This window comes from Durio zibethinus, chromosome 12 (assembly GCF_047325235.1).
Source record: "Durio zibethinus cultivar Kanyao isolate XHJ-2024 chromosome 12, ASM4732523v1, whole genome shotgun sequence".
Classification (NCBI taxonomy): Eukaryota; Viridiplantae; Streptophyta; class Magnoliopsida; order Malvales; family Malvaceae; genus Durio; species Durio zibethinus.
Genome location: NC_143173.1, coordinates 11,193,695 through 11,212,438, shown reverse-complemented (window position 1 = coordinate 11,212,438; position 18,744 = coordinate 11,193,695). Strand labels below are relative to the sequence as shown.

The window sequence follows — 18,744 nt, the reverse complement described above, 5'->3', positions numbered from 1 at the left end:
TTTAGCTAAGGCTTTGACCATCATTGACACATACTGGTGCATGGTATGGGCAAATGCCTTGTCCATTATCGACATAAGCTGACTTTTGAGATGACACATACCTCGACCACCATTAGCACAAGTTGGCCTTTGGTATGGGCACTTACCTTAACCACCATCAGTATATGATAGCTTTTGGTGTAGGCATGTGCCTTGATTAGCATTGTAAGAAGATGGATTTTTGTGTGAGTAATTGCCTCAAACACTATTAATAAATGTTGGCTCTTGCTACAGGCACTTGTCTCGAACACCATCGACATATGCTAGGCCTTGGTATGAAACCATGCTTGACCATCACCAGCATTTGTAAACCTTTGGTATGGGATATGCCTATTTGGAAAAGGTATCCCCATGTCAGACACTTTAATGTCTACTACTAGCATATTTATAAAATCTCTTATGCTCTTTAGAAAGTGTTTGTCCGGGTACCTTCTTTCTCTCCTACAATCGAAGTATGTGTGCATGATAGGCCTCTCATTACGTTTATCCATGGGAATTTCCCTGGGGTAAAATCGAAGTTGTGCACACCTTTTGGCCATGTTATTTGGAGACTAGTTGCTTTGATGACCCGTAGGAGCCCATGGCCTTGATCAGTTATCATGCACTCAAAAAAGGTAGAGCTTAATGCTTTACATGCAGCTAATGCTGCCTTATACCCCAATACCAAGACCCTAAATCGAGCAATGGCTCTCTAGGGTGATGCAACCAAAAGCTACGATTATAGGCTTGGGCTAGCCACATCTTTTAGGTATTTGGCAGTCTTGTGGTCCTTTCTCATCAACCCTAAAAATGCCTTGGCTTGGCTAAGCTCGTACATGCAACCAATAAAGCCTAAAACCTTAGGAACAAGTCCCTAAATCGGGTAACATCCCATTAGGGTAGTGATAGTAGAGTATCCTTGTATGGTCCCAACCAAACCAAGCATTGGTGGTGTCATACCATTGTTACCTATTGAATGGCAATGGCAGTCTCATGGCCTTTGCTTGTGTTTTTCCCATGCCAAGCAATTATGGCAGGCCTCGTGCCTTGTTTCTTCTACTTGCTCATCAAGTAATCGATTGGGTGGGTTATGGACCGGTGTGTATTGGTACTGCCACTTGTACGCAATAGGCATATAAATGGTGCTATGGTTGTATGTGTTTTTAGGCTTATTGCTCAATGCATCAAACATCGACCCATCATCCTTTTCAATCTCCCCCTATATGGTCATCGTACATTAGGGGTGATCGAGATCTTACGCTACATACCTAAATCGATAGAAACTGGATGTCTCGCCATCCTTTATTTACCTCATTTCTTTAGGGGTTATAGGTCAGACTTCAATCATTCCTTATGTAGCAAGTGTGCCACACAAACCCCTATGGCTGCATTAGTGCACCAGTGTTCGATTGTGCTCTCAAATATGAAATATTTTGCTAACGCAGGCCCTCGGCCCTAGTTCGTTCGATGCTATGCATTTTACGTGCTTGACATGTACGACGTTTGTGCTCTGTGTCGACAATTTTTGTCACTCAGTCGATACGTTAAGGCCTATGTGGTGCCAATGTCCCAAATGAATGCTACCTGTTTAATCTTACTAGTAGTCATATGGTTGTTTTAAAGATTAAGCCATACATACGTAAGTATGAACTAATTCAGACTGTGAAACTACGAATGGCTCATTATATCAGTTATAGTTTGTTTAATGGTATCTACTACTCGGATAATTATAGTAATTCTAGAGCTAATACATGTAACACACCCTAACTTTTGGAAGGGATGCATTTATTAGATAAAAGGTTAATGTGGGCTTTGCCCATTGTTCTAATGATTTATGATAACTCAATGGATTACATGGCCTTTGTGCCAGCAGCATCATTCAAATTTCTACCCTAACAACTTTTGATGGTAAGATAATGGCCTACTATAGTGGTGACGGATGACAGAGAATTAGGGTTTGATCCTAAAAAAGGTGCATGAGAAATAGCTACCACATATAGGGAAGGCAGTAAGAGTGCAAATTACCTAATCTTGACGCAGAGAAGTAGTGATAATAAATAACAATATTGAGCTCTATAAGTCTAGTAATTGGAATGAGTGCAATCTAAATCCTTTAATGAGAATCCATTGAAGAGTAAGTCTGGTGCTTACTGCCACTGTAATTCCAGCTCTAATAGTGTATATTTAAGTTGTTGTAGTTAAAAAACTCATAGTTAGATCTAGGGTCAGGTCATTTAGTCTGCCTCTCGGTAAACACTAGTTTACTTATTCTTACTGTCAATAATGCATTTTTGAACTTAACTAGCCAGGTCGTTTCTCTAATATTGTTACTTTGAAGAAATTAGAGTGCTTAAAGCAAGCCTATGCTTGTACACATTAGCATGGGATAACATCATAGGATTTCAGTCCTATTATGTTGGTCTTCGAGATCAAAGTAATGATTAACAAAGACAATCGAGGGCATTCATATTTCATAGTTAGAGGTGAAATTCTTGGATTTATGAAAAACAAATAACTGTGAAAGCATTTGCTAATGATATTTTTATTAATCAAAAATGAAAGTTGAAGGCTCGAAGATGATCAGATACCATCCTAGTCTCAACCATAAATGTTACTGATCGTGATTGACAGATGTTACTTTTAAGACTCCACTAGCACCTTATGAGAAATCAAAGTTTTGGGTTTCAGGGGAAGTGTGGTCATAAGGATGAAACATAAAGGAATTGATGGAAGGGCACTATCAAGAGTGGAACCTGCAGCTTAAATTGACTCAGTATAGGAAAACTTACTAGGTCTAAACATAATAAAGATTAACAGACTGAGAGCTTTTTCTTAATTCTATAGGTGGTAGTGCATGGTCATTCTTAGTTGGTAGAGCAATTTGTCGGGTTAATTCTATTAATGAATGAGACCACAGCTTGCTAACTAGTTACACAGAGGTGATCTTTCATGGTTAGCTTCTTAGAGGGACTATGGTCGTTTAGGCTAAAGAAGTTTGAGGCAATAATAGGTCTGTGATGCCTTTTGATATTCTGGGCCACGCATGCACTACACTGATGTATTCAATGAGTCTATAGCCTTGGTTGATGAGCCTGGGTAATCTTTGAAATTCTATAATGATGGGAATAGATCATTTCAATTGTTGGTCTTCAATGAGAAATTCTTGGTAAACGTAAGCTATCAGCTCGCGCTGACTACATCCTTACCCTTTGTACATATTGCCTGTCGTTCTTTCCGATTGAATGGTCTGGTGAAGTATTCGAATTGTGGTAACATAGTTGGTTTATTACCCACGACATTGTGAGAAGTTCACTGAACCTTATCATTTAAAGAAAGAAAAAGCCGTAACAAGGTTTTCGTAAGTGAACTTGTAGAAGGTTCATTATCAAAACTAGCTTAACAAACGACCCACAAATGCATTAAAGAAACATCAAGGGGGCAAGTGTGCCTTTATACCTTGAGCCCTCCTGAGCTTTTTTTGGCCTCGAGTGTACATGATGATCACTTCGTTTTACCTTCTGGGTGAATGAAACTATCAACATCATCACCACAGTTGAATAATAAGCCCCTTTCGCTAATCGCGCTAAGGAACTGAAATGAAAAAGAGTGCATGTGCCATTGCCATCCCATTTGCATTACATGCGCAGGTAGCACCATAGCTCCTTTTGTTATGAAAAACCAAAACGACACTTAACAGTGGATACTCAACTCTCACATCAATAAATAATGTAGCATAATGTGATACTTGGTTGAATTACAGAATCTCGCAAAGCATCGAGTCTTTGAATGCAAGTTGTACCATAAGCCATTAGGTTGAGGGCACGGCTGCTTAGGTGTTATGCATTATTGCCCCCCAACCCCTCACCCATTGAGTTTTGGGTAAAGGGGCAGAAGATGGCCTCCTGTGATATTGTTAGTTGTGGTTAGCCCAAAAGTGAATCCCTAGTAACGATAGCATCGTGACCATCAAAGGTAAAGCTATCCAGAACATCGTGACCATCAGAAGTAAAGCCTCATTTCTGATGACATGCACTCGTTGTTTATCCAGATCTTATTAGACCCTTTACATCATGACCTCATGTTAAGTAGGATTACCTGTTGAGTTTAAGCATATCAATAAGGGGAGGAAAAGAAACTTACCAAGATTCTCCTAGTAATGGTGAGTGAATTGGGAAGAGCCCAACTTAAGAATCAAGCACCCTTAACATTCGAATTATAGTATGAAGAAGTGTCTTCAGCCGTAGATCAAGCCCAAGCCCTTGAAAAGGGGTGCTGCGAGGGTAAAAGCTCTATTTTCTTACACCACGAGGCACTGTTTATAAGTCAAGTTGTTTGGAAATGTAAATCCCAATCGGGCAGTAAATTTCTTACAAGGCTTAATACGGGTGAGAAATTGATAATGAACAAGTACCATAGGAGAAAGATGAAAAAGACATTGAAAAGAGAGTTAAAGATTGCTTGAAATTATAAAAAAAGAAACAGATGAGGGTTGAAGATACACCATGGTCATCAGTGGAATGGTGAGAGCTAGTCCGATGATTAGGTCGAGGTATGGACTGATGCGGGTCGTAATACGAGGTAGCCTAAGCCTAGGCATTTTATATGCTTGCGCTGCTGTCATCACCATAATCGTGGAATGCAACAAGAACCATCTTGTCATGCCTCGACACCTGTGTGCTCTCAATGTCAACTTGTTGGTTCCTTATTTGCCTATCTTGAAACATGAACCAAAGAGTCTAACATGTGTATGAGTTAATGGGCTAAGAAACCCATAAGGCATAAGAAAGCTAATTAATGAGATCCCTCACGAGTGTACTACCAATTCATCTTAATATTCTGAGAAGAGTTCAAGTGTGAGCATACCTATTATGACCCAAAAGATGGTGAACTATACTTGAGAGGGGCAAAGCCAAAGAAAACCCTAGTGAAGGGCTATAGTGATACTGAGTGCAAATTGTTCATTTGACTTAGGTATATGGGTGAAAAACTAATTGAACTATCTAGTATCTAGTTCCCTGTGAAGTTTCCTTTAAGATTGCTAAAACCTTTAGCAAGTTCTATCAATGAAAGCCATTGATTAGAGGTATTAAAGGCATAATGCCATTGACCTATTCTCAAACTTTAAATAGGTAAGATAGTGTGACTGCTATGGAATTGAAAGCTCCAAGTGGGCCAATTTTGGTAAGCAGAGTTGATGATGAGGGATGAATCACAAACTGGGTTATAGTACCTAATTACATGTTAACCTAGAACCCACAAAGGGGGTTGGTCAATTAAGATAGCAAGACAGTGGTCATGGAAGTAGAAATCTACTAAAGATTATGGAACAACTCACCTACCAAATTAACTAGCCTTGAAAATGGATGGTGTTTAAGTGTGTGACCTATACCTGGTCATTGGGGCAAGGGCCAGGCCTCGATGAGTAAGAAGGCATGATGATTGTTGCAAAACTCTAGGCACAAGCTAGGATAGAGCAACTGTCGATGTAGATCTTAGTGATAGTAGCAAATATTCAAATGAAAACTTTGAAGGCTAAATATGGGAAAGGTTCTATGTGAATGACATTTACACATGGGTTAGTCAATCCTAATAGACAAAGGAAGCCCATTCGATAATGCATCTAGAGTGAGCTTCTAAAGACAATAGGGGTAAAGTTCTTGAACCTAGACATGACAGCTGATGGCAATGTTGGGGACTCTAGAGACATCGACTGGGGCCTCGAGAAGAGTTATCTTTTTTGTTTAACGACATGCTCACCCTAGAAATGGCTAGTCAAAGGTAGAGTTTAGCAGTCAGAAGAGCACCACACATCATGTGGCATCCAATGCACCTCCAACAGTTTTTAAAAATCTAAAAGACAAAGTGCTGTCCATGCCCGATCATACTTATAACTATATCAGGTCTCAAAGGTGAATAACCTATAGTCGATGAAACAATGTAAGCAAGCGAAGTCAGTAAAATGGATTTGTAACCTAGGGAAAAAGATTGGCTCTGAGGGTTGGGATGAAGGTCCTAGTCTTGAACCTATCAACTGTCGATGCACTAGTCGAGCTACATTACCGTGAAAGTGGGTCATCATGTGCTCGTCAGGGGATAGACTAGGACCAATTCCTTTGAGAGCTTTCCCCGAGCAACAAATAGTTGACTTAAAACTAGTACAAAAAAAAAAGGATTTTAATTGTTTAATTAAAATAAAGTAGTTTGATGGTCCTTACGAATGCTCATAGAATATGATTTTTGCCTAGTGCTTTGAATGTCAAAATGAAGAAATTCAACTAGGTGTGTGTAAAATAGCGAGAGTAACTATGACTCTCTTAAGGTAACTAAATGCCTCGTCACCTAATTAGTGATGGGCATAAATGGATTAATGAGATTCCCATTGTCCTTGTCTACTACCTAGTGAAACCACAGCCAAAGGAACAGGCTTGGCAGAATTAGTAGGGAAAAAAGACCCTATTAAGCTTGACTTTAGTTTGACTTTGTGAAATGATTTAAAAGGTGTAGGATAAGTGGAAGCTCTCTGGCAAAATTGAAATACCATTACTTTTAATGTTATTTTACTCATTCTATAAATCGAAGGTAGGGCATGACCTTTTTTTTTTTACCTAAGGCTGACCTCGATCAGTTAATCCTGGCAAAAGACATTATTAGATAGAGAGTTTGGCTGGGGTGGCACATCTATTAAAAGATAACATATGTGTCTTAAGATAAGCCTAATGAGAATAGAAATATCGTGTAAAACAAAAAGGTAAAAGCTCATTTGATTATGATTTCTAGTATGAATATGAATCATGAAAGCGTGGCCTATCGATATTTTAAACTTTTGGAATTTGAAGCTAAAGGTGTCAGAAAAGTTACCATATGGATAACTAGCTTGTGGTAGCCAAGCGTTCATAGCGACATTACTTTTTGATCCTTTGATGTTAGCTTTCCCTATCATTATGAAACAAAATTCACTAAGTGTTGGATTGTTTACCAATTAATAGGGAACATAAGCTGGGTTTAGATCATTGTGAGATAGGTTAGTTTTACCCCACTGATGTAGCATCGTAATAGTAATTCAACATAGTATGAGAGGAACCATTGATTCAAACAATTGGTCATTGTATTTGGTTGAAAAGCTAGTGGTGCAAAGCTATCATGTGCTGGATTATGACTAAATGCCTCTAAGTCAGAATCCAGGCTAGAAGTGATGCACAAGCCCACCTCCCGATTGCCTATCTGTAGTAAGGGCCCTTGACCCTTAATGGCATTTGTCGTAGGGGCAACCCTCATGACAGACAAGCCATGTGGGCCTCTTTAGAGCTCAATTCCCATCGAGCAGTTAGTAAAATCTTTTGCAAATGATTTAAATACATGATGAGGTATTGTAAGTGACAGAGTGGCCTTACTACCATGATCCACTAAGCTTTAACTCTTTGTCACTTTGATTTGTCTTTCACCCCTACACTTATTTAAGCTCTCTTACTTTATTCTTTTTTAATGCACTCTTTTAGGGTTATGGATGAATGGTGTTCCTTATTACAATTGATTCATTTGAGCGATGACATCCCTCACTCAGGTATCCAAGTAAATGGTAGCCAAAGGCCCTCAGCATTTGTTATAAGGATATGCTTGCCTTTGGTGCAAGCACTTGCCTTGATTTTCATTGGCATATGTTGGCCCCTAGTGTGGGTTGTTACCTCGAATGCCTGCATCGGGCCCTCAATTGCTATGTGGGTAATAGCATCCGACATTGTTAGCATATGCTAGCCTATTCTAACCTTAGACACTATCAGTAGATGCTAACCCTTTTGTGTAGGATGTTGCCTCAGACACCATTGTCAGATGCTAGTAATGTTTGAGCAAGCACTTGTATTGACCATTGTTAGCATAAGTGGGCCCTTGGTACAGGTTGTTGCCCCAGACACCTCTTTGGTAGATGTTGACACTTGGTGTGACATGTATACCATAACCCTCTCACCCAAGGCACTTTTTTACCCTTCAATCGCCATTGGCATGAAATGATGGTTGGTGCATGTGTCATTGGCTTTGGTTTTTAATCCAAACTTTGTATGGCCTTGGACATGGAATTAACTCTGTGTGCCTAGATCAGCTTATAAAACTCAAGTGCTCATCTTAATTTTAACTTGTCAAAAATTGTGCTATAGTAATGGGCCTTTTAAAAGCCCATAAATTTGAACCTCCTAGGATTGTGTTCAGACGTGTTCACACCTACGTCTGACCATGTGCCTATGTATTGCTCACTAGTGCTTGCACTTAGGCCAGGCTTAATTTTACCAAACCTAAACACCATGCCTGAGCTTCTAGAGTCTTGATCACTGTATGTACCACTATTTTTGGCTAGTATCTTGCAACCTGGACCTACAATAGGCCTCAAAGCCTAATCCCCCTGCTATCAGACCTTGTCTCGCTAGAATTAGAACTGTTCCTTGACTTAAAGAGAACCTCTGAGCCTAGACTAGCTTGCAAACCATGATATATACACATGCCTTGAACACTATTGGGGCATGTTGGCCCTCAGTTTCAGCACATGCTTTGACTACCATCGGTACATGCTAGGTCGTGCACTACGTGAGGTACCCTGGGCTTGGAATACACACCTTGCACACCATAACTAAGTAATAGGTTGGTTAAGGCACATTTTCATGTTTTTGCCATGCCAGTGGTATTTTTATGGCTTGTAAATTCATATAAGCGCTCACTAACGCCCGTACCTGGGCCTGACGTAATTATGTCAAACCTAACCTCTGTGCCTAAGCCTCTAGAGACTTGATCACTATCCATACCATTGTTTTGGGCTAGTTTCTCATGATCTGAGCCTCCAGTAGGTCTTAAGGCCTAGTGCCCTTGGCTGTCGAACCCTATCCTTATAGAATTGAAACTGCTCCTTGACTCAAAGAAAACCCTTAGGCCTAGACTAGCATGTAGACCATGACACAAGCACATATTTTAACCACTATTGGGATATGTTGGCTCTTGGTCTCGACACATGCTTTGACTAGCATCGACACATATTGGCCTGTTGTGCAGGTAGTTCTTTTGAACACCATCAGTACATTCTAGGTCGCACATTATGTAAAGGTATCTTGGGCTCGGGCTGTGCACCATGCACACCATAATCAGGCAGTAGGTGGGTTCAGATAAATCTTTATATTTCTAATGTGCCAATGCTATTTTTATAGCTTGTAAATTCATATAAGCGTTCACCAGCACTTGCACCTAGGGCTGGCTCAATTTTATCAAACTTAAACATAGTGTATAAGCCTTTTGAGTCTTGATCACTACCAATACCACTATTCTAAGCTAGTTGCCTGTGACTTGGGCCTCTAGTAGGCCTCAAGTCCTATTCTCCTTGCTGTCAGACCTTATCCTTGTAAAATCGAAACTGCTCTTCAACTCAAAAAGAACTCTTAGGTTAGACTAACATGCGACTATGACATATGCACTTGTCTTGACCGCTATTGAGAAATGTTGACCCTTGGTCTCGGTAATGTTGGCCCTTTGTATGGGAAGTTCTCTTCGAACACCATTGGCATATACTAGGTTGTGCACCACGTAAGGGTATCCTAGGCTCAGGCTGAGCACCATGCATACTACAACTATACAATAGGTGAGTTCAGGCACATATTCATATTTCTGTCATCCAATGCCAAAATTTATGGCTTGTAAATTCATAAGCACTTTTCAGCACCCGTACATGAGGCTAGCTCAATTATGCCAAATTAGAACACTGTGCCTAAGCCTTTAAAGTCTTGATCACTACCAATACCACTGTTCTAGACTAGTTCCTTATGACCTGAGCCTCCAGTAGGCCTTAACGTATGGTCTCTTTGGCTGTCAGACCCTATCCCTCTAAAATCAAAACTATTTTTTGACTAAAAAAGAACCTCTAGACCTAGACCAACATGCAAACTGTGACATATGCACATGCCTTGGCCATCATTAAGACATGTTGTTCCTTGCTCTCGGCAGATGCTTTGACCACCATCGGTACATGTTGGCATTTTATGCAAGTAGTTCCCTCAAACACCATTGGCACATGCTAGGTTGTGCACCATGCGAGGGTATTCTAAGCCCAAGCTATGCACCATGTGCGCCACGACAGGATAGTAGGCGGGTTTAGGCATATTTTCATATTTTTGTCGTGCCAATGCCATTTTTATGGCTTGTAAATTCATATAAGTGCTCACCAACGCCTGCACGTAAGGTTGGCTTATTTTTGTCAAACTTAAACACCATGCCTGAGCCTCTTGAGTCTTGATCACTGCCAATACCATTGTTCTAGGCTAGTTTCCATGACCTAAGTCTCCAATAAACCTCAAGGCCTAGTCCTCTTAGCTATTGGACCTGTCCCCATAAAACTAAAATTGCTTTTCAACTCAAAGAGAACCTTTGGGCTTAGACTTGCATATGGACCGTGACACATGCACATGCCTTAACCATCATTGAGATATATTAGCCCTCGATGTCAACACATGCTGGCCTTTTGTGCAGGTAGTTTCTTCAAATACCATCGGTACATGTTGGGCTTGCATCATGTAAGGATATTTTGAGCCTAAACTATACAGCATGTGCACCACGACTGGGCAGCAAGTGGGTTCAAGCACATGTACATATTTCTACCATGCTAATGCAATTTTTATGGCTTGAAAATTCATATAACGGTCCCCTAAGCCTTCATGTGAAGTTTTATAATAAGATGACTCATTTTTTATTTTTTATGATTTTTAGATTTTTTTATGGTTTGAGATTTTTTAAAAATTTTTAAGAGTTTTGATCGTAAATTTGGTATATATGATCCTTGTATTTTTATTAGCATTTACAAAAAAATTCAGTTAAAAAATCAAAGTATAGATGATTTTGTGGCCATTTAAAAAAAAATCCCTATTTCAGACACTTGAATGGCTACTGGCTACAAACCTATAAAAGCTCTTATGATTTTTAAATGGGTGTGAGTTGTCGAGGTTGCTTAGGGGATAAGGGGCTCGTATACGGGCTAAGGACTAACACCTATCACACATTATGTGTGTAAACCCCCTGGACCCCTCCCTTAATCATTGAAACCCCAATGTTGCTAGTTAGGTTCTCCAATGATGCTCCAACAATGATGCCCTAGGTGAAAAAAGGTAGCACCCGCACATACCTAAGCCTAACGTGTGCACTATGGCCTAAAATCAAACTTTGACCAAGGCCTTGACCATCATCAGCACATCTTAGTGCATGGTGCAGGCATAGACTATCATTAGCATGAGCTGGCCTATAGTACAGACACTTGTCTTGACCATCATCGACACAAGCTAGCCTTTAGTATGGGCATTCACCTTGACTACCATCAGCACATGTTGGCCTTTGGTGTGGGAACATGCCTCGATTAGCATTGGAAAAAGATGGCCTTTTATGAAAGTAGTTCCCTTAAACACCATCGGTAGATGCTGGACCTTGGTATGGGCACATGTCTTGATCACCATTGGCACCTACAGACCCTTGGTGCAGGACATACCATTTGAAAAAAGTGTCCCTATTTTAGACACTTTTAATGTCTACTCTAGCATATTTGTAAAATTTTTTATGCTCTTTAGGGGATGGCTATTCAGGCGCTTTCTTTTCCTCCCATAGGGGAATAGGTGTGCATGATGGGCCTCTCATTACGTACATCCATGCCAATGTCCCTGGGGTAAAATCTAAGTTGTGCATGCCTTCAGGTCATGTTGTCCAAAGACTAGATGCTCCAGTGACCTACAAGAGCCTATGGCCTTTACCAGTTGGTGTGCACTCAAAAAAGGTCAAGCTCAAGCCTGTGCTTGCAGCTGATGCTGCCCCATACCCTAAGACTAAGTCCCTTAATTAGGTAATAGCTCTTAGGGCAGTGCAAGCAGAAACTATGATCGCGAGCTTAGTCTGGCCAAGTCTCTTTGGTATTTGGTTGTCTCGGGGTCCTTTCTCATTAACCTAAAAAATGCTTTACCCTGGCCAAGCTCGTGCATGTAGCCAATGCTACCAAGACCTAAGGAACAAGTCATTGAATTAGGCAATATCACCTTGGGTTAGTGACAGCAGAGTGTGCATGTGCAATCTCGACCAAACCAAGCATTAGTGGTGTCGTGCCATTATTGCCTATTGGATGGCATGGGCAGTCTTGTGGCCCTTGCTTGTTTTTTTCTTATGCCAAGTGGTTGTGGTGTGGCCTAGTGGGTCATTTCCTTGAAACAATAAGAAGGCAAGGGTGCCTCCATGCCTTGAGCCCTTTCCAACCCTCGACATGCACAACAGTCACTTCGTTATGCCTTCCTAGTAAATGAAATGATTGGCATCATCACCTCTAACCGAATAATGATCGTTTGGCGTAAATCACACTAAAGAGCTAGATTAAAAAAGTACACATGTGCTATCACTATCCTATTCACGATACATGTGTGGGTAGCACTATGGCAACTCAACGGGCTAAGAAACTCATAAGGCATAAGAAAGCTAATTGGCGAGGTCCTTTGAGGGTGCACTATCGATCAGCCTTGATCTTTGGAGAAGAAATGCTTGGAATCATCACCTATAGCTGAATAATGAACCCCTAACATGAATTGCATTAAGGAACCAAAATGAAAAAGAGCACGCGTGCTGTCGCTATCCCATTTGCAATGCGTGCATAGGTAGCATCATGTCTTTTTTTCTGAAAAAATAAAACAACTCTCAGCAATGGATATCTCAGCTTTGCATTGATGAAGAATATAGCAAAATGTGATACTTGGTGTGAATTGTAGAATCTTATGAACCATCAAGCCTTTGAACACAAATTACACCCAAGGCCATTAGGCCAAGGGCACACCTACCTGGGTGTCATGTATCGTCGCCCCCTCCAACCCTCCACCTATCAAGCTCCAGGTAAAAGGGTGGAAGATGACCTTTCGTTATCTTATTAGTCCTGGTTAGTCAAAAAGTGAGTCCATGGCAATGATAGAGTAGTGATTGTCAGTGATAAGGCTCCCGACATGCCTCATCTCCAGTGACGCACGCTCGTTGTCCATCCAAACCCCATTAGACCCTCTACATCACTTGGTCAATGCTTGCATCACAACCCTAAGTTAAATGGGATCACCCATTGAGTTCAAACATATCAATAATTAAAGGAAAAAAAACTTATTAGGATTCCCCTAGTAATGCATACGAATCAAGAAGAGCCCAGCTAGAGAATTGGGCACCCTTGATGTCTAAATTATAGTTCGAAGAAGTCTTCGATAGCGAACTAGGCCAAGTCCTCGAGAAATGAACCCCAAATAGGGTGAGAGCATCATTGTACCTAGACATTATCACATCATAAAGTGCTATCTATGAGTCAAGTTGTTTGGGAATATAACCCTAAATGGGCAGTAAATTCCATCCAAGGATTAATACAAGCAAGAGATAGTTAGTGAACAAGTACTGTAATGGAAAAATGAAAAAGACTTTGAAAAACTAGTCAAGAGTGCTTGAAATTGTCATGAGGGAAATAGATGGGGGCCAGCAATACACCCAGGTTGGATGTGGAAAATGATAGTGGGTCCATTGATTAGCTCAGGGCTTAGATCAATTTTGGTTGCTACGATGGCCTAAGCCTAAACTTTTGATATGCCCACGTAGATGTCATTGCCACGATTATGGAATTCAACATGTACCATCTCGACTTGTCTTGGCATTGGCATGCTCCTGATATCGACCTGTAGGCTCCCTATCTGTCTTATCTTGAAACACAGGCCAATGAGTATGACATGTGTACGAGTCAACGGGCTAGAAAACCCATAAGGTGTAAGAAATTAGATTGGTGGGATCCCTTTCAAGTGCATTGTCGATCGACCTTGATCTTCTGAGAAAGGTTCAAATGTGAGCATGCCTGTTAGGACCCAAAAGATGGTGAACTATGACTGAGTGCAACAAAGCCAAAGAAAACTCTAGTGGAGGCCCATAGTGATACTAATGTGCAAATCATTCATCTAACTTGGATATAGGGATGAAAGACTAATCAAACCGTCTAGTAGTTGGTTCCATCTAAAGTTTCCCTCAGGATAACTAGAGCCTTTAGTGAGTTCTATCTAACAAACCTAATGATTAAGGTATCAAGGGTGCAACACCCTCGACCTATTCTCAAATTTTAAGTAGGTAAGATGGTATGACTACTTCATTAAGTTGTGCCATGGAATCAAGAGCTCCAAGTTAGCCATTTTTGGTAAGCAAAACTAGCGATGTCATATGAACCAGAAACAGGATTATAGTGCCTAACTACATGCTAACCTAGAACCTATAAAGGGTGTTGGTCGATTAAGATAGCAAGATGGTGGTCATGGAAGTCAAAATCTACTAAGGAGTGAGTAACAACTCACTTGCCAGATTAAGTAGCCCTAAAAATGGATGGCACTGAAGTGTGTGACCTATACCTAGCCATTGGGGCAAGGGCCAAACCCCAATAAGTAGGAAGGTATAGTAGTCACCATAAAATCTAAGGTGTGAGCCTAGGTAGAGCGACTATCGATGTAAATCTTGGTGGTAGTAGCAAATATTCAAATGAAAACTTTGAAGGCTAAAAAGTGGAAAGGTTTCATGAGAATGGCACTTACATAAAGGTTAGTCAGTCCTAAGAGATAGAGAAAACCTATTGATAGCATGTTTAGCGTGAGTTTTGGAAAGGAATCGAGTTAAAATTTTTGAACTGGGATGTGATGGTTAACAGCAACATTAGGGAGTTTAGAGATATAGGTGAGGGCCTCGAGATGAGTTAGCTATTCTATTTAATGGCTTGCCCACCCTAGAAATGGTTTAGCTAGAGGTAGGGTCCAGCATCTAGAAGAGCATTGCATGTCTAATGGTGTTTAGTGCACCCCTAATAGCCCTTGAAAATTTGAAGGATTGAGTGCTTTCCACACCCGATCATAGTCACAACCATATCAGAGTCTCCAAAATGAATAGCCTCTAGTCGATCAGATAATGTAGGCAAGAGAAGTTGGCAAAATGGATCCATAACCTAGGGAAATGGGATTGGCTCTGAAGGCTGGGCATAGGGGTCCTAGTCCTGAACTCATTGGTTACTAGTGCATTTGCTCAATCTACTCCCACAGCAACAATGGGTCGTTGCAAGCTAGCCAAGAGAAGGACTAGGAACAACTCCCTCGATGGCCTTCCCCAAGTGATAAATAGTCAACTCAAAACTGGTACTGACAAGAGGAATCTAACTATTTAATTAAAATAAAGCATTGTGATGGTCTTTATCGATGCTCATGCAATGTGATTTCTACCTAGTGCTTTGAATGTCAAAGTGAAGAAATTCAACCAAGTATGAGAAAATGGCGGGAGTAACTATGACTTTCTTAAGGTAGCCAAATGCCTTGTCATCTATTTAGTGATGTGTATAAATGGATTAATGAGATTCCCACTGTCCCTATTTACTATCCAATGAAACCACAACTAAGGGAATTAGCTTGGTAGAATCAGTAGGGAAAAAAGACCCTATTGAGCTTCACTTAGTCTAACTTTGTGAAACAACTTGAAAGGTTTAGGATAAGTGGGAGCCCTCGGGCAACATTGAAATACCACTACTTTTAACATTATTTTACATATTCTATGAATCGAAGGTGGGGTACGGACTTTCTTTTAGCCCAAGGCCAGCTTTGATTAGTTGATCTAGGTGGAAAACATTGTTAGGAGAGGAGTTTGGCTGGGACGGCATATATGTAAAAAAATAACACAAGTGTCTTAAGATGAGCTTAAGAAGAATAGAAATCTCGTGTGGAACAAAAGGGTAAAAGCTTGTTTGATTTTGATTCCTAGTATGAATACAAACTATGAAAGTATGGCCCATCGATCCTTTAGACCTTTAAAATTTGAAGCTAGAGGTGTTAGAAAAGTTACCATAAGGATAACTGGCTTGTGGCAACCAATCATTCATATCAACATTGCTTTTTGATCCTTCAATGTTGGCTTTTCCTATCATTATGAAGTAGAATTCACCAAACGTTGGATTGTTCACCCACCAATAGGGAATGTGAGCTAGGTTTAGACTAATGTGAGATAAGTTAGTTTTACCCTATTGATGGTAGTATCGCAATAGTAATTCAACCTAGTACGAGAGGAACCGTCGACTCACATAATTGGTCATCGCGCTTGGTTGAAATGCTAATGGCGCAAAGCTATTGTATGCTGACTAAATGCCTTTAAGTAAGAATTTAGGCTAGAACCAACGCACGCTCTCATCACTCGATTGTCAACCTACAATAGGGTCCCATGACCCCTAAGGGCACATGTTATAGGTGTAGCACCTACGACAGACAAGCATCATGGGCCTACTTGGAGCTTAATTCCCACTGAGTGATAGTTGGAATCCTTTATGGATGACTTAAATATGTGATGGGGAATTGTAATTGGTAAAGTGGCCTTGCTACCACGATCCACTGAAATTCAACCCTTTGTTGCTTCTATTCATCTTTTTCATACCCCACATCTACCAAAGTCCTTTCACTTTTTTTTTTTAGACCGTACCCCTTGAGGTAGGGAATGAATGGTGTTTTTTATTGCAACCAATTTGGTCCAGTAATGACATCCCTCCCTTAAGCATCTAACGTAATGATAACCAAATGCCCTTGGCATTTGTTGCAAGGATTGGCTCGCCCTTGGTATGGGCACTTACCTTGAACCTCATTGACACATTTTGGCCTTTGGTGTAGGCTGTTGCCTCAAATGCTATCAACATCATATGGCCCTTGGTTAGTGTGGGCATTTGCATCATACACCATTGATAGATGTTGACCTATTGTTACCTCGGACACCATCAGCAGATGCTTGCCCCTTGGTGTGAGATGTTGCCTTGGACACCACCGCCAAATGTTGGCACTTGGTATAGGTTGTTACTTTAAATATCTCTTTGATAGATGTTAACACTTGGTGTAGCATGTGTACTGTGACCCTTCCACCCAAGTCATTATCTACCCTTTGATTGCCATTAGCACCAAATGATGATCGGTGCATGTGTCATGGGCTCTGGTCTCAAGCCAAACTCCATGTAAGCTTGCATAGGGAATTGACTCTGCCTACCTAAGTTAGCATACAAAACTCAAGTGCTTAGCATAATTCTAGCTTGTCAAAAATTATGCTGTAGTCCAAGCCTTTTAGAAGCCCATAAATTTGATCCTCCCCGAATTATGATTAGGCATGCCTACACCTGGGTCTAACCGTGCACTCATACCTTAATCATTAGTGCCTACACTTGGGTCTGACTGTGTGCTCACGTATTGCTCACAGCACTTGCACCTAAGTTTAGCTCAACTCTGTCAAACCTAAACACCATGCTTGAGTTTTTAGAGTCTTGATCATTGCCCGTACCATAGTTTTAGGCTAGTTTCGTGTGACTTGGGCCTTTAGTATACCTTAAGGCTTGGTCCCCCTGGCTGTTAGTCGCTAGAGATAAAACTACTCTTCGACTTGGAGAGAACTTTTAGGCCTAGACCAACTTGCAGATTATGACACATGCACATTGACCACCATCAGGACATGTTGGCCCTTGGTCTCGCACATGTTTTAACCACCATAGACATATGCTTGCCTATTGTGCACATAGTTCCTTTGAACCCATCGATACATGCTAGGCCACACACTACTTACAGATATCCTAGGCCTGAGCTATATACTATGTGCACCACAACCAAACAGTAGGTGGATACAACCATATCTTTATATTTTTGCCATGCCAATGCCATTTTTATGGCTTGTAAATTCATATAAGCGCTCACTAATGCCACCTGGGGCTAGCTCAATTATGTCAAACCTAAACATCGTGCCTGAGCCTTTGAAGTCTTAATCACTACCTACACCATTATTTTGGGCTAGTTCCTCACAATTTGGGCCTCCAATAGGCTTTAAAGCCTGGTCCTCTCCATAGTCAAACCCTATCCCACTAGAACTGGAATTGCTTCATGACTCGAAGAGAATATCTAGGTTTAGACTAGCATGAGAACTATGATACATGTACATGCCTCGACCACTATCGAGACATGTTGGCCCTTGGTCTCGGCACACGCTAGTTCTTTGTGCAAGCAATTCCCTTGAACACCATCAGCACAAGTTGAGTTGTGAACCACGCGTGGGTATCTTGGGCTCAAGTTATGCACAATGTGTAGCAGACTAGGTAGTAGGCGAGTTTAGACACATCTTCATATTTTTGCAATGCCAATGCCATTTTTATGGCTCGTAAATTAATATAAGCGCTCACCTACACTCGTACCTAGGCTAGACTCAATTTTGCCAAACTTAAACACCGTGCCTAAGCCTCTGGAGTCTTGATCATTGCCAATACCATTGTTTCGGGCTAATTTTCCATGACCTAGGCCTTTTGTATACCTCAAAGCTTGGTCCTATTGGTTGTTAGACCCTGTCCCATTAGAATCGGAACTACTTCTTGACTTAAAAAAAACCTTTGGGCTTGGAGCAGCTTGCAGACTATGACACATGCACATGGCTCAACTGCGCACCAAGTCCAGATATCCTCAACCTGGGCTACACACTATGTGCACCATAATCACGTAGTAGGTGGGTTTAGGCACATTTTCATATTTTTGTTGTGCCAATGCCATTTTTATGGCTTATAAACTCATATAATGCTCACCAGCACCTACACCTGGGCCTAGCTTAATTTTTCCAAACTTGAACACCACGCCTATGTTACTAAAGTCTTGATCACTACCCATACCACTATTATAGGCTAGTTCCACA

At 40.9% G+C, this 18,744-nt stretch overlaps 2 non-coding genes and 3 pseudogenes across 2 annotated transcripts; all 5 read left to right on the top strand.

Annotated features, from left to right (window-relative positions):
* Positions 1–1,599: 1,599 nt before the first annotated feature.
* On the top strand, positions 1,600–3,403 carry LOC149515680 (18S ribosomal RNA; annotated as a pseudogene).
* A 300-nt stretch (positions 3,404–3,703) lies between these two features.
* Positions 3,704–3,857, top strand: LOC149515679 (5.8S ribosomal RNA; annotated as a pseudogene).
* Positions 3,858–4,089: 232 nt separating this feature from the next.
* On the top strand, positions 4,090–7,453 carry LOC149515678 (25S ribosomal RNA; annotated as a pseudogene).
* A 5,247-nt stretch (positions 7,454–12,700) lies between these two features.
* Positions 12,701–12,855, top strand: LOC149515677 (5.8S ribosomal RNA). The gene has a single exon (XR_016326380.1). It is a non-coding gene; the product is annotated as a 5.8S ribosomal RNA (ribosomal RNA).
* Positions 12,856–13,087: 232 nt separating this feature from the next.
* LOC149515676 (25S ribosomal RNA) lies at positions 13,088–16,462 on the top strand. Its single transcript, XR_016326381.1, has one exon. It is a non-coding gene; the product is annotated as a 25S ribosomal RNA (ribosomal RNA).
* The last annotated feature ends 2,282 nt before the right edge of the window (positions 16,463–18,744 follow it).